The sequence below is a fragment of the Heterodontus francisci genome, chromosome 42 (genome assembly GCF_036365525.1).
Source record: "Heterodontus francisci isolate sHetFra1 chromosome 42, sHetFra1.hap1, whole genome shotgun sequence".
Lineage (NCBI taxonomy): Eukaryota > Metazoa > Chordata > Chondrichthyes > Heterodontiformes > Heterodontidae > Heterodontus > Heterodontus francisci.
In genome coordinates this window covers 17,305,794-17,321,039 of record NC_090412.1, presented here as the reverse complement: position 1 = coordinate 17,321,039, position 15,246 = coordinate 17,305,794, and positions in this window count along the sequence as shown.

Genomic DNA, 15,246 nt, shown 5'->3' with positions numbered 1-15,246 from the left:
TCAACTCCACTGAAATAAGGCTAAAGACATGTAAGACTGGGCAGTGTCTGGTGACAAGCTGAAACCTGGGTCCCTTTTTTAACTGCTCTAGTCCACAACCAGAACTATGTCAACCTATGCATTCAAGCAACAATCTGCCAGTGAAGAAGAGCATTGGTTCACTTCTAATCTGCATCTTCAAGCTCTGGATAAGCTCTGCAAATCCATTTATGATGTCCCCATAGGATGAGGAATTCAGGTATTGTACTCTATCTGGCCCACTCCTGGCCCAATGCTGGTGTGGACTGCATACCAGATAACAGAATGAGTACAAAGGACAGAATCCACAGTGCTGCTGCTATTTGAGCTGTTATCTCTCAGCTTCAGTGCATATATCACCAGAAAATGAAGAAAAGTGATTCTAGAATGGAAAAAGCAGCCCTGCCAAATGAAATAAACTTCTCCAGAGGTCACAGGTTTTCTTTCAGTTTTACAAACATTTAGAAAAGTTAAAATCATGGGCTCCCTGTTAATCCATTCAACTGAAGAGTAAATAGTTAGCCAAGAATCTGTATACAGCACAGTGACGGACGCTGATAACTGTGTACATATCGCAAGCTACGACTGTCTGCTCTAATGAAGATTAACTAACTGCCTCCATTTTATCATTCTAGTTGTGAATCAAAATGCTAGTTGTGTCATTATTTTAGAAACAGTTCTTTTTTTAAATGTTGCCCTTCCACTGGCAGAGGAGGTTAATCCGACTGATTAGACTGGCCCTCTTCCCAGTTAACAAACTTAACAAACCCAGCCCAGATACTTGGGATAAAACATCCTCCCTCTGCTTGAGCTTAGAATTCTCAGTAAAATTAATTTAATTATGTAACTTCATAGAACAAAACTTAAGTCACAGTCCACAGGAACCAGAAGGTTTGTGAATTGGAAATGTTCTCTGAGACAGTTGAAATGGCTGTATAATAAATAACCTTACAAAATATTAAGAAACTAATTGCATCTCATGAGAACAGTTGCATTAACTTGACCTATGTTCCCTAGAGCTTAGGGATGATCGAATCAAGGTGTTTAAAATGTCGAAATGATTTGGTCAGGTTCCAGCCCTGCCCCCAGGACTTGAGCACATAATCTAAACTGAGAATTCTATATGGTACTGGGGGAGTGCTGCATTGTCAGAGGTGCCATTCTTCGGATGAGATGTTAAATCGAGACCCCATCTGTCTGTTCAGATGGACGCCATGACACTATTTAAAGAAAAGAACTGAGTTCTCTGAGCGTCCTTGCCAATATTGATTGCTCAACCAATTGGAGTCATTTGGTGATTGTAGGACCTTCCTGTGTGCAAATTGACTGTCACATTAGCCTACGTAACCATAGAGGCTACAAATCAAAAGTCCCTAGTTGGCAATAAATCAATTTGAAACATTCCGAGGACATAAAAGGTGGTGTGCAAATGCAGGGTTTTTTTCTTTTCAGCACCTCATGCCTGTGCCCTTGACATGTGACCTTGCATAATGACTGTTAGCAAACTCTCCAATTGCTCACGGAGGTAAACTAGGTAGTGGAAGGCCTATTAGTAAAGTACGTACCGAATCTATCTTGACTTATTAGTTCTAACATTACCTGAAAGTGTATTTTTTCATCAACAGCCATTGTGCATTCTATATTTATCCAATTTGTAATTTCATCTCTCTCGAGTTGAGTTCTATTTCACTCAAACAACAATAAACTGCTTCCATTTGCATTTACAAGAATAACAATTTGCATTTATATAGCACCTTTGACATAGTTAAACGTCCCAAGGCACTTCAGAGGAGAGATTATCAAATCAAATTTGACACTGAGCCACATGGTTGCATTTTACCAACCTGATGGCAATGGCTGCAAGGTAGGAGGAGTTGTAACGTTGTGACAAAAGGTTTCGGGAAGCCCAAAGACTTTTCATTGCAATCATATATTCCAAAGGGTGACCGGACTGGGAGGAGAATCTCGCGCTGAAACGCGATGGGAAGCAGGGACAGACTTGCCAGCACAGCGGGGGCATGCCGCTTGAGTGGCAGTGGCACTTGTTTGAATAGAATGGGGGGTGGTCGACAGTGAGAGGCCATGGAAATTGTGCAGTCATGGGCCTCATTCATTCAGGCTTTGACACATCCAGTGAGGAGCAGCATCAAGAAAAGAGAGAGAGAGAGAGAGCACAGAGAGTGGGCCAGCAGCAACCTGAGGGCCACCAGGAGTTTCCGCATCAGAGGAGGAGGGCATAGAGGGAACGTAATCAGCCTCATATGTGTAGAAGAGGTTACCCACCAGAGAGGGTCTACTGCCAGAGGCTCAGCTTCCTGCAAATGTTGGAGTAGTAGTGTTGCCGATGTCTGCGCCTCTCCAAGGAAGCAGTCACAGAGCTGTGTGGAATGATGGAGGACAAGCTGAGTCCTATGGGAAGTGGAGGCCACCAAAGTCCTGTGGCACTGAAGGTGACCGTGCCACTCATTTTTCTATGCCTTAGTTTCATTCCAGGGATCTCCCAGTCTGCAGCTCATCACTGCATCAAGTTGGTCACCAATGCCATCTTCAAGAATGCTACCACTGCAAGGAGAGGTGGTGGTGTAATGGTACTGTCATTGACCTAGTAACTCAGAGACCAGGGTCTTCCCTAGAGACATGGGTTCAAATCCCACTGTAGCAGAAGGTGGAATTTTAATTTATTTAATTTAAAAAAAATCTGGAATTAAAAAGCTAGTCTAATGATGGCCATGATACCATTGTCGATGGTCACAAAAACCCTTTTGGTTCACTGATGCCCTTTTGGGAAGGAAATCTGCTGCATTACCTGGTCACATGTGACTCCGGACCCACAGCAATGTGGTTGACTCTTAAAATGCCCTCTGAAATGGCCTAGCAAGCCACTTAGATGTACTTTATAGCTAAAAAGTCAATAAGGAATGAAACTGGACGGGTCACCCGGCATTGACCTAGGCACCGGAAACGACAACGGCAAACCCAGCCCTGTCGACCCTGCAAAGTCCTCCTTACTAACATCTGGGGGCTTGTGCCAAAGTTGGGAGAGCTGTCCCACAGACCAGTCAAGAAACAGCTTGATATAATAATAGTCACGGAATCTTACCTAACAGACAATGTCCCAGACATGACCATCAACATTGCCAGGGAAGTCCTGTCCCACCGGCAGGACAGACCCAGAAGAAGTGACGGCACAGTGGTATACAGTCAGGAGGAAGTTTCCCTGGGAGTCCTCAACATCAACTCCAGACCCCATGAAGTCTCACGGCGTCAGGCCAAACATGGGCAAGAAAACCTCCTGCTGATATACCACCTCCCGCCCCCCCCTCAGCTGATGACTCAGTACTCCTCCATGTTGAACACCACTTGGAGGAAGCACTGAGGGTGGCAGGGGCACAGAATGTACTCTGGGTGGGGGGACTTCAATGTCCATCACCGAGAGTGGCTCGGAAGCACCACTACTGACCGTGCTGGCCGAGTACTAAAGGACATAGCTGCTAGACTAGGTCAACGGCAGATAACAAGAGGGAAAAATATACTTGACCTTGTCCTCACCAATCTGCCTGCCGCAGATGCATCTGTGCATGACTGCATTGGTAGGAGTGACCACCGCACAGTCCTTGTGGAGACGAAGTCTCGTCATCACATTGAGGATAACCTCCATCGTGTTGTGTGGCACTATCACTGTGCTAAATGGGATCGATTTCGAATAGATCTAGCAATGCAAAACTGGGCATCCATGAGGCGCTGTGGGCCATCAGTAGCAGCAGAACTGTACTCAACCACAATCTGTAACCTCATAGCCGGGCATATTCCTCACTCTACTGTTACTATCAAGCCAGGAGACCGACCCCGTTTCAATGAAGAGTGCAGGAGGGCATGCCAGGAGCAGCACCAAGCATACCTCAAAATGAGGTGTCAACCTGGTGAAGGTACAACCCAGGACTACTTGCATGCCAAACAATGTAAGCAGCATGCAATAGACAGGGCTAAGCGATCCCACAACCAACGGATCAGATTTAAGCTCTGCAGTCCTGCCACATCCAGTCGTGAATGGTGGTGGACAATTAAACAAATATCCCCATCCTCAATGATGAGGGAGCCCAGCACATCTGTGCAAAAGATAAGGCTGAAGCATTTGCAACAATCTTCAGCCAGAAGTGTCGAGTGGATGATTCATTTCGACCTCCTCCTGAAGTCCCCAACAGGCCAATCTTCAGCCAATTCGATTCACTTCACATGATATCATAAAACGACTGAAGGCACTGGATACTGCAAAGGCTACGGGCCCTGACAATATTCCAGCAATAGTATTGAAGACCTGTGCTCCAGAACTTTCTGCACCCTTAGCCAAGCTGTACCAGTACAGTTACAACACTGGCATCTACCGGGCAATGTGGAAAATTGCCCAGGTATGTCCTGTACACAAAAAGCAGGACAAATCCAACCCAGCCAATTACCACCCCATCAGTCTCAATCTAAATCATCAGTAAAGTGATGGAAGGTGTCGTCGAAGGTGCTATCGAGCAGCACTTGCTTAGAAATAACCTGCTCGGTGACGCTCAGTTTTGGTTCCGCCAGGGCCACTCAGCTCCTGACCTCATTACAACCTTGGTTCAAACATGGACAAAAGAGCTGAACTCAAGAGCTGAGGTGAGAGTGACTGACCCTTGACATCAAGACAGCATTTGACTGAGTATGGCATCAAGGAGCCCTAGCAAAACTGGAGTCAAAGGGAATCAGGGGGAAAACTCTCCACTGGTTGGTGTCATACCTAGCGCAAAGGAAGATGGTTGTGGTTGTTGGAGGTCAATCATCTCAGCTCCAGGACATCACTGCAGGAGTTACTCAGGGTAGTGTCCTAGGCCCAACCATCTTCAGCTGCTTCATCAATGACCTTCCTTCAATCATAAGGTCAGAAGTGGGAATGTTCGCTGATGATTGCACAATGTTCAGCACCATTCGCAACTCCTCAGATACTGAAGCAGTTCGTGTAGAAATGCAGCAAGACCTGGACAAGCCTTGGGCTGATAAGTGGCAAGTAACATCCGCGTCACACAAGTGCCAAGCGAATCTAACCATCTCCCCTTGACATTCAACAGCATTACGATCACTGAATCCCCCACTATCAACATCCTGGGGTTTACCATTGACCAGAAACTGAAATGGACCAGCTACATAAATACTATGACTACAAGTGTAGGTCAGAGGCTAGGAATCCTGAGGCGAGTAACTCACCTCCTGACTCCCCAGAGCCTCTCCACCATTTACAAGGCACAAGTCAGGTGTGTGATAGAATACTCTCCGCTTGCCTCAAAATGCTCAACACCATCCAGGAGAAAGCAACCCACTTGATTGGCAACCCATCCTCCATCGACGCACAGTGGCAGCAGTGTGCACCATCTACATGATGCACTGCAGCAACGCACCAAGGCTCCTTAGACAGCAACTTCCAAACCCACGACCTCTCCCAACTAGAAGGACAAGGGCAACAGATGCATGGGAACACCACCACCAGCAAGTTCCCCTCCAAGCCACACACCATCCTGACTTGGAACTATATCGCCGTTCCTTCATTGTCGCTGGGTCAAACACCTGGAACTCCCGTCCTAACAGCACTGTAGGTTTACCCACCCCACATGGACTGCAGCGGTTCAAGAAGGCAGCTCACCACCACCTTCTCAAGGGCAATTAGGGATGGGCAATAAATGCTGGCCTGGCCTGTGACGCCCACATCCCATGAATGAATAAAGAAAAACTCTCTCCATAGAGGAAGCCAAGTGTGCATATGTCAGAGACATGGTGGCACTCATGGCCTGGATTGACTCTTCCATCATTTGTGCTTGGGTGGACACAGCCTCTAGAAGCTCCACCAGATGTTTCCACACCTCAGGCTGTAGTTCCAGTGCCTGTCACCTTGTTGATGCCTCCAGAGGCCCACCATCATCCTGAAGCTCAGCAATGCCCTGGGCCTCCCACAAAATTCTGAATGTGAGTGGCCTTGGCTGTCACAGCGTCCGTCAACTGCTCGGGCGTGTCTGTGGCCTGCTTGCCAGGTTGTGATCACGAATCTACCTGCGAATGGATACCATTGACATGAGAGTATCTGCATTGGTGGAGGGTGTGAGAGGATACTGTGATCCTCTGAGGTCCTCTCCTCCTCAGAGGTGGACAGCTGTCCCCCGGTCACAGCAGTGGGCGGCTCCTGTCTTTGATCTGCATAAGAGAGAAGAGTAATTAGAGGATAATGCACATTCCATCATGTCCTTCACAGCACTCTGACTGTGGATCTCCATGTAACTTGTGGTGGACACATGAGCACTATGCCTCGTGTTTGTGAGGCTCTCTAGTGCCCAGCCATTAGACCATCTCTCAATTCTCTGGGCTCCTGTCTTACCATCAGCTATGGACCGGCCTGCAAGCTGGCCTCCGAGCTTCAGTGCCTCCTCCTCCATCGGTGTCAGAATGGCGAGGTAAGGGACGCCACTGCCCGTCTTGGCCCTTTCCTTCACTTTATATGTGCAGTCTTCATCTGCAAGCACAGAAATGTCCATCGTAAATTGCCAGCAAAGGTTCATACAACACCAACGCTGGTGGCAGTCTGACTGTCCATGATAGTGCCAGAGGAATGTCTCCTGCATGCGGCCACTCAGTCGCAGCAGTGCAGGAGTCAACTCGGATAGACCAGACTGGGGCCTTTCACAGAGAGGCTGACATGCCTCTGACAGGCAATGCTATTGCCTGGTCATTGCCAGTGACTGGGTGGGCATTCCCTTTCTACCAAACTCACATTCACACCTAGTCACATGTAAGGCAACACGTGGTGCACTCACCCCAGCAGATCGCATGAGGTCATTAATCCTCTTGCAGCACTACAGCAAGGTTTGAGGGAGGTCCCCGCGGCTGCTGACCTTCTCTGTGATCTCCATCCAGTCTCGCTTTATCTGCCGAGCCAGTCTCCTCCTCCCGTCCCGGCGGAAGAGGACCTCCCTCCTAGCCTGAGCAGCCTGGAGGAGAATCTGCAGGGCGGCATCACAATCTGTGTGGCCATCGTGGATCGTCCTTCGCCCATTCCTCATGTTGCCTTGTTCTTCAGGGCTTCAATATGTGCTGCCTGTGTGGATGGATCAAATTGACAGACCTCTAAATATGGCGCCAGCACTTCCAGTGGCATGATTTTAGCACGCCCCCATTCACACAGCAACAGCTCCCACATCTGGTCTTGGCGGAGGAACTTTGGACCTTTCTGGAAAATTCAGCCCAAGGAGATATTAGGACAGGTGTCCAAACATGGTCAAAAAAAATACATAAATATGTTAAATTGGGACATTACTATTGGGATGCAAATTTTAAAAAAGGGGGAAAAAAAGATTCTCAGCAGGTTGGTGTGCTTGGGAGGAATGTTCATCTCCATTTCTACGCCCCTTTTAACCTTGGAATGCTATCTGACATTTTTTGTCGTAATTTAAAGTCATGTTTTTGTTGGACCCTAGCTCTCCACCCACACTAGCACTGTTCACTTGAATATCCTCCAAAGGATTGAATTTGGAGTGGGCCCTGGCAATACTCAAAGCCACAACCTTTCACCTACAAGCCCAAAGCTTTACCAACAATGGTAGCTTGTTTTTGGTGAGAGTCCACAACACAGGCAAGAGATGATAGTTGCACTTTCATGCTAAGCCCTATTCATCACACATCACCTCAATAAACAGTCTCATTTAACACATTTAAGCCATTGACCACTGCAGCCTTGCTATTTAAAACTTTCCCTGGCTTAGAGTAAACAGAATATCATAGCAGTAGCGGTGAGTTACTGCAGTTGTTTCAATTGTGAAACAGCTCTCTTAACAATCAGCGCCTGTTTTATTTAACACCCAGCCCCATTTACACAGTCACATTCTTCACTGTGTCCTGCATGGCAGCTGCAAAATAAAGAAGGGGTCTGTTTTTGGCTTCTTATCAGAGTTCATCACAATAACATTACAAGAAACTAATGATGATTTGGTTTTTAATACCTTCATTATGGTGACAAGCAAGGAAAGAAATCTGTCATGGAATGCAACCAGTTCAAAGGGAATCAGTGTTACATAAATATTCCTGATAAATAATTTGTATTTAATCACTGATGGGACAGGAAACTTGTTTCTTCCAATGATTTTCTAATGATTTTTTTAAACAGCTGAACAAACATTGCAATGACCCAAATTATCATTGAGGTGATGACAACAATTTTAATCAAAGTGACCCAATAAGGCCATTCATAAAGTGTGTCCCAGGGGACTCATAGACGTGGAAAATAATGGGAATTCCTTACATTTCTGGCTGTGAAAAGGGTTAATCTTTCTTTTCTCACTGGATAACCTGGTCCCCAAAGAGAAATTCAGGAACCAATTGATAGCAAGTATGATTGTCAGTGTGGAATTTACATCATGGTACCTTTTTGTTTTTAATTCGTTTTAATGTATTTTGCCTGCTAGTTAGTGAATTTGTGGGAAATCCTTTTAGGAAACAATACTGCAAAATTATCATTCATATGTTTCATTCTCAGGACAAGAATTTGGGCATCCTATTCCTAGAACCAGTGGAGGAGACTCTGTAATACATCTACCTATTTTTAAATCTGGAAATAGGCGATTTTTAATAATCAGACATCCGAATAGTTCTTTCTTAGAGAAAAACTTTGCTCTTTGAGAGCGCAATGACCTTTCCAAAACTACAACTTCCCTTTCAATTCTTCAGGGAATTCTGTACAAATGTGTTATGTAAGTTGTACATTCTTGCTGCAATACTTAACCTGAAATCTTAATAGAATACAATTTTTCATAAAGCTATCTTTTACCAGAGACCGTTATCAAAAGTTCAGTTGCCTTCAAAGTGTTAATGCTAATTCGAAATGAGAGAAAATAAGACATATTAGACTGATTTAATTGAGGGGATCAGATCGCAGCATAAAGAGCAAAACTGAACCTTATACCAAATCTCAGAACTCACTTTCGATTACAGGATTGAATTAAATCTCTATTTTTTGATTACTTACTTACCACCGTCTTCCCTCCTTCAACCTGTAGGTGTTTAAAACTAAGGTTGGTGTCACCTGATTGCTACTTCTTGCATTACCTCATCTCTCCTACACGGTATAGCCTACACTTCTGCCTTGACCCTTTACCTCACTTTCCCAAAAGAAAAAAAAAGAGCTTTCTTCGTGAACCCTGTTTTTCATTTTGAGTTGTGCTTTTGCAGATAGGGACGGGAGGCTCACAACGTCTGCCACTCAATGAGGGGCAATCACAGAGGTTATTGATGATGTATGACAGTGGGGGAAGAGTATCAATAATGCCTGCTATGCTGAGATTTACTGTGATCACTACACAAAGGTGTTGGTTTTCAGTTTTTAAACTGAAGACAAACAACTAAACGTTGAGCCTCAAATATGATTGTATTGTATCAAACGAACATAGGAACAGAAGGAAGTCGTTCAACCCCTTGAGCCTGTGCCACCATTCAGTTAGATCATGACTGATCTGTACGTCAATTCTCTTTATATGCTTTTGATTCAGGTCGACAACAATTTGTATTTTATGTAGTGCCTTTAATGTAGTAAAATGTCCCAAGGCACATTACAGGAGCGTTATCAAACAAAATTTGGCACCGGGCCACATAAGGAATATTAGGACAGATGCGCAAAAACTTGGTCAAAGAGGTAGGTTTTAAGTAGTTTTTTAAAGGCACTTAGGGCCTTGGCAGTTGAAGGCATGGCTACCAATGCGGAGTGATTAAAATCGGGGATGTTCAAGAGGCCAGAATTAGAGAAGTGCAAATATCTCAGTGGGTTGTAGGGCTGGAAAAAAAAGAAAGACTTGCATTTGTATAGCACCCTTCATGACCACCAGACTTCTCAAAGCACTTTACAGCCAATTAAGTGCTTTTTGAAGTAGGCCCCCACCTGCCAAGAATCGGGCACATTAATTTCGCCACATGGACATTAAATTTCAAATTGTTGCACGGAAGAAGAGAAGGCCTGTGACAAGGGGTTGCCAGGCCCCTGGCTGGAAGGACATTTTTGCATATTAACAGACAGTGCTTGGAACAAAGGAGCTATCCCCTGCTCCAATACAATCCGCAAACAGACATGGTCGAACCAGTTGATCACATGACTAACCTGCTTGGCAGTCTGGGTTTTTTTCTGAATTGTACAGTTTTGAACTGAGAGTCTGCAGAAAGCTGTTTGCTCCTGGATTGAAAAGATCTCTCCTAGCTGGCTCGCCACAGTCTTTCCTGTCTGCTCCCATCTCTTTCTCACAGAACTCCAAAACCCACTGAAGACACATGAACCCCAAGAGAGAAAAGTCTCCTACAGTGAACAAGGTTTAGGAAGAATACTAGGCCCCAACGAAAAGCACAATCTACCTACAATCAAGGACTCTACAGTGAGTTCAAAGAACTGTAACAACAACTCTTCAGATATTGCCTCAAACTTTTCCACTTTATTTTTCTTCTGCTCTTTTCTGTCTCTACTTGCATGTGTGTATCACATATGCATGCTCGCGTGGGCACATCGTGTATCCATAGGCGTCAACCGAATTAGAGTTTAAGTTTAATAAATTTCAACTTTTCTTCTTTAAACCTAAGAAAACCTGTTTGTGCTGGTTTCTTTGCCTTATAGTTGGAAAGCAGTGAACAAGGATTCATCAAGCGGACGCTAAAAACATAGTGTGTTTAAAATTATACCCTGTTACAGTAAGACCAGGTGAAGGCTGAAAGGGAACCCTAGACCCCCCTTCTCACCTGGTTGTAACAGTAGTGTAGGAAAAGCAACAGCCAGAGAACTTGTTTTCGTGATGTTGATTGAGGGATAAATATTGGCCAGGATACTGGGGAAAACTCCCCGAATAGTGCCATAGGATTTTTATATCCACCCAAGCAAGCAGATGGGGCCTCTGTTTAACATCTTATCTGAAGGACAGCACCTCTGACAGTGCAACACTCCCTCAGTACTGCACTAGAACATCAGTCTTGCTTTTTGTACTTAAGTGAGACTTGAACTGAGAACCCTATGCCTTAGAGGCACAAATACTACTGACTGAGCCACAGCTAACACACAAAGGACATTGCACAGATAGGAAGGGGCAAGGCACTTGATACCCTTACCCAACAAAAATCTATCTCCATATTGAAAATTTCAATTAGCCCAGCATCCTACCCTGTTGGGGGAGAGAGTTTAAGATTTCCACGATCTATTATGCAAAAAGTGCTTCCTGATTTTGCTCCTAAATGGCTTAGCTCTAATTTTAAGATTGTAGCCCTTTATTCTGGATTCCTCCACCAGAGGAAATAACTTTTCTTTATCAGCAGCTGTGACTATACTTCGGCAGAAGGTATTTCATTGGCTGTAAAGCGCTTTGAGATGTCCTAAGTGTTAACTGTATATTAATTGAATGTTTAATTCTGTTCAGGTGGTTGGCATTAACTGGGGATTCACTTGTGCTCCAATTAATAGAAGCAGACTGAAACTGTGGTTTGGCGGTGCCTGTTTGTCTCTGTAAATAAAAGCTTATATGTGTTCAAAGAGTAGTCTCCAGTTCTGCCCTTCATCCCCTGGCTATCTGGAATCGAACACTGAGGTTATGAAAGGCGCTTTATAAACAAAGTGTTTCTTTCTTCTACCCTTCATTATTTTAAACATCTCGATTAGATGACACCTCAGCATTTTAACTCAATGGAATACAAGTCAGTTTGATGTAACTTTCCTCATAATTTAAGCCTATAAGCCTGATGTCATTCTGGTGACCAAGCTCTGTACAACTGAAGCATAGGCTGTAATTTTATGTGGCGGTGGTCATCCCACCCACTGGATCAAAAGTTGGGGGCGAGAACACCTTCACTGGGCCTGGAACCCATGCAGCAATTTTATGTGGCCCAGGCCCTTAATTGGCCTCAGTCGGGACTTCCGCCCGTCTGAGGCAGAAAGCCCTGCTTCCAAGAGCAGTCGGCCAATCAGAGGGCCGGCAGCTCTTCAGTCCCAGTAGCGCCACCAGCCATGGTGGCCACTGCTGGGACTGCACCCGGCAAGAGGAGAAACATGGACGTCGCCCTCGGAACAGGTAAGTGGGGATCAGGCCTCGCTGGGGACAATCAGCTGGGCCCCAGCGAGGTGGGTGGGGGTTGATCGAGAAGGCTGGGGGGAGAGGTGTTCCAGTGGGGGCAGCTTGTGCTGCTGTGGGGCACAGGATGCCCGATTAGGAGGAAAAACCCGCAGCCTGCCAGGATACCGCCAGGTATTACTGGGCAGCTTCCTCAGGTGCTGAAGTGCCTGTCACGTGAGGAGGCCCTTAAGTGGCAATTAATTGGCCACAGGGGCCTCAACTGGCCTGGGGCAGGCAGGCCGTCTGCTGCCTCACCCGCCGCTGGCAAAACACCAAGAGCACCCAGAGCAGAAACAGAAGAATCTGCACTTCCAGCTTCAAATGCCTAATATTAATGCACAACATTCAACTAAATGATTTTAACATGACATGCAAACACAGCCATGGAAACATTTTTCCGCAGTGAATTAAAGTGATGTTTGTCAAAAGCCCAGTGAAGGTCTTAACTGAGTTACAACGACAGAGTGAGGTTGGCGGATTTATGTTATGAGCAGCAGAACTCCAAAATGTCTGCAGTTAATGGAACAGCATAGCTGAAGGGCCTGTGTTAAGTAGAGATGATTGGAATGGAATGGTCCGCTTGACAGACAATTTATAATTAAAATAATTACCTACAGATGACTATTTTTATTCATTGCATCAGCAGACTTCCTTAAGGAGAATTTGGTTTAATCCCAGTAAATCACACACGGGTGAAAGAATCAATTTTTAATTGCATTTTAGATTTGCGTATCCTTATATACAGCTTAATGGCAGTGGCTTGTGGTAAGATAATTACATATGTATAAAAGTGGCTTTATCCCACTGCATTTTCTCAAAGTCAATGACCCTGTTGCACAGAGGGGAGATTATTTTCCTGTGATGATTTGGTATCTGGCAATGTTGAGCTTGCAGTATGACATGCCTGTTCTTCTATAGCAAAGTCCTCATCTCCCTTGGAATGAATTTCCCCCAAAGTTAACTACAATAATCTTATCAAAAGCCACAAAGGGAAAAGTACCTTATATATATCACAGACAATGTCAGATAACCAGTACAGACATGAATAGGATCCTTTTGTTCATCTGAGACATTGTTACTTGTTTATAAACTAACCAGCTACCTCCAAATTTGGGCACACTTAGATTTGTCCAAATCTCTTGAGCTAAATTTTAGCGCTGTCTCCTTGTTTTAAGCTTTAAACTTTAGGCATTTTGAAATACATGGTGATATCGTTCTGTGATTCAACAGGGAATTGGATATATACTCGAAAAGCAAAATGGGGGTGGGGAGAAAGTGCAGGGAAGTGGGATTAAATTGGAGAACTCTTTTCAAAGAGCTGGCGCAGGCACACGGGCCGTCTTAGATGCTGCATGGGGGATATGCACGCTGCATATTTGAAGGAAAGAAATCTAAGCATTAATGCAAATAAAAAGAAAAGAGTAGGTGAGGGCATCACACTATATACAGCAGAATAATAATATAACAATAACAAATTTATGTACAAACTTGCAGCAATTAAGTGGCTACAGCAAGATTAAGCCAGAGAACAGTGACATTGAAGTGGCATCTAAACAGAAAAGGAACGGGGTATTGTAACTGAGAGGCTATTCATGTCCAGTACTGGTTGGGATTGGGACAGAAATTCATGGGGTTTATACTAGGAGAGTTCTTAGCCACAAACTTCAGAGTTCTAAAGGATCAATAGAATGGGAATATGTGTTAGAAACACAGGACACATTATGCCTTGTAGGACAGAAGTAAATGGGCAAGCAATGACAGGGGCGGTTTGGGGGATAGTGCAGCTTGCACTATTCTTGTGAAAGAGTCCCACCTTCAACTCCACCCACCACCCCCCACCACCCCCTCCCCACCCCCACTCCGCCCAGCCAGAATGAAATGGAAGTGAGAAAATCTTGGGTTCATTTTTTGCAGCTTGGTTGACTATATCTGCAGGCCATCCCATAACCCACAGTGTCGGTTCAGGTCCGCTGAGAAAGGGCATCGGAAATTAGAAGAAAGCCAAAGCTGGATTTGGACAGTCAGTGTTTGTTTGCTATTCCACTTCAGCTGAAAGGTCAGTTGAGAGAAGAAGGCTGGTCTGCGGAGGGCAACAGACCACATTAGAATGGGGATGAATGAATATTCCGAAATTTTATTCAATTACTTTTGGAGATCAATATATGCAGAATGTACCCGAGGAGATCAATTGGATTGGAGGCTGTGATAGGATATATTGTCCATGGCTTGTGGAAGGAGTGGCTTGATAGGCTGAATGGCCCTTCACATTCCATAATATTTGTTCTTATTGTCTTTGAAATGCAAAGAGAGAAGTGAAAATGCAATTTGTCGAATGAGAGACAAGGAGCAAGAGTGACATGAGGAAAAACTTTTTTACTCAGCAAATGGTTAGGATCTGGAATGCACTGCCTGAGAGTGTGGTCGAGGTAGGTTCAATCGAGGCCTTCGAAAGGGAATTGGATGATTATCTGAAGAGAAAAAAATTGTAGGGCTATGGGGAAAAGGTGGGGGAGTGGGACTAGGTGAATTGCTCTTGCTGCGAGCTGGCACAGAATTGATGGGCCAAATGGCCCCATTCTGTGCTGTAATCATTCTATAATTCTCTCAAGGAACATGCGAACATGTGTAGATCCCTTGTAGTGGTGTCATTGTAAATCAGCCTGAAAACAAATAGAGGTTTAACTGTGAACACAGGCCAAGGTTCTGTCATCAGGATTACTCTCTGTGATTACACAGAAACAAAGCTCATTCTGTGTGATTGTTTTATCCTACAAAAACAACGTAAAAATAAAAAATTATGTCCTTTACTCATCCAACTCGCAACCAGTTAAGCAGACAACATCTCCATTTATTATAACTATGTTTGTCAGATCCATAAATTGAGAATCACGTATCGGGGCCTCACTATCTTTTGAGATTTTTGTTGGTGTTTCATTTGCAAACGGATCATAAATTATCGTGAAAGGATTGTGATGTAAACATTAAGGACAGTCCTAATAACTATAGGCTGGCAGTTTAACATCAGTACTGGGTAAGGTTTAGAAACAAAAATCAAGGAATCAAAATGCACTTGGAGAGGTTTGAGTTAATT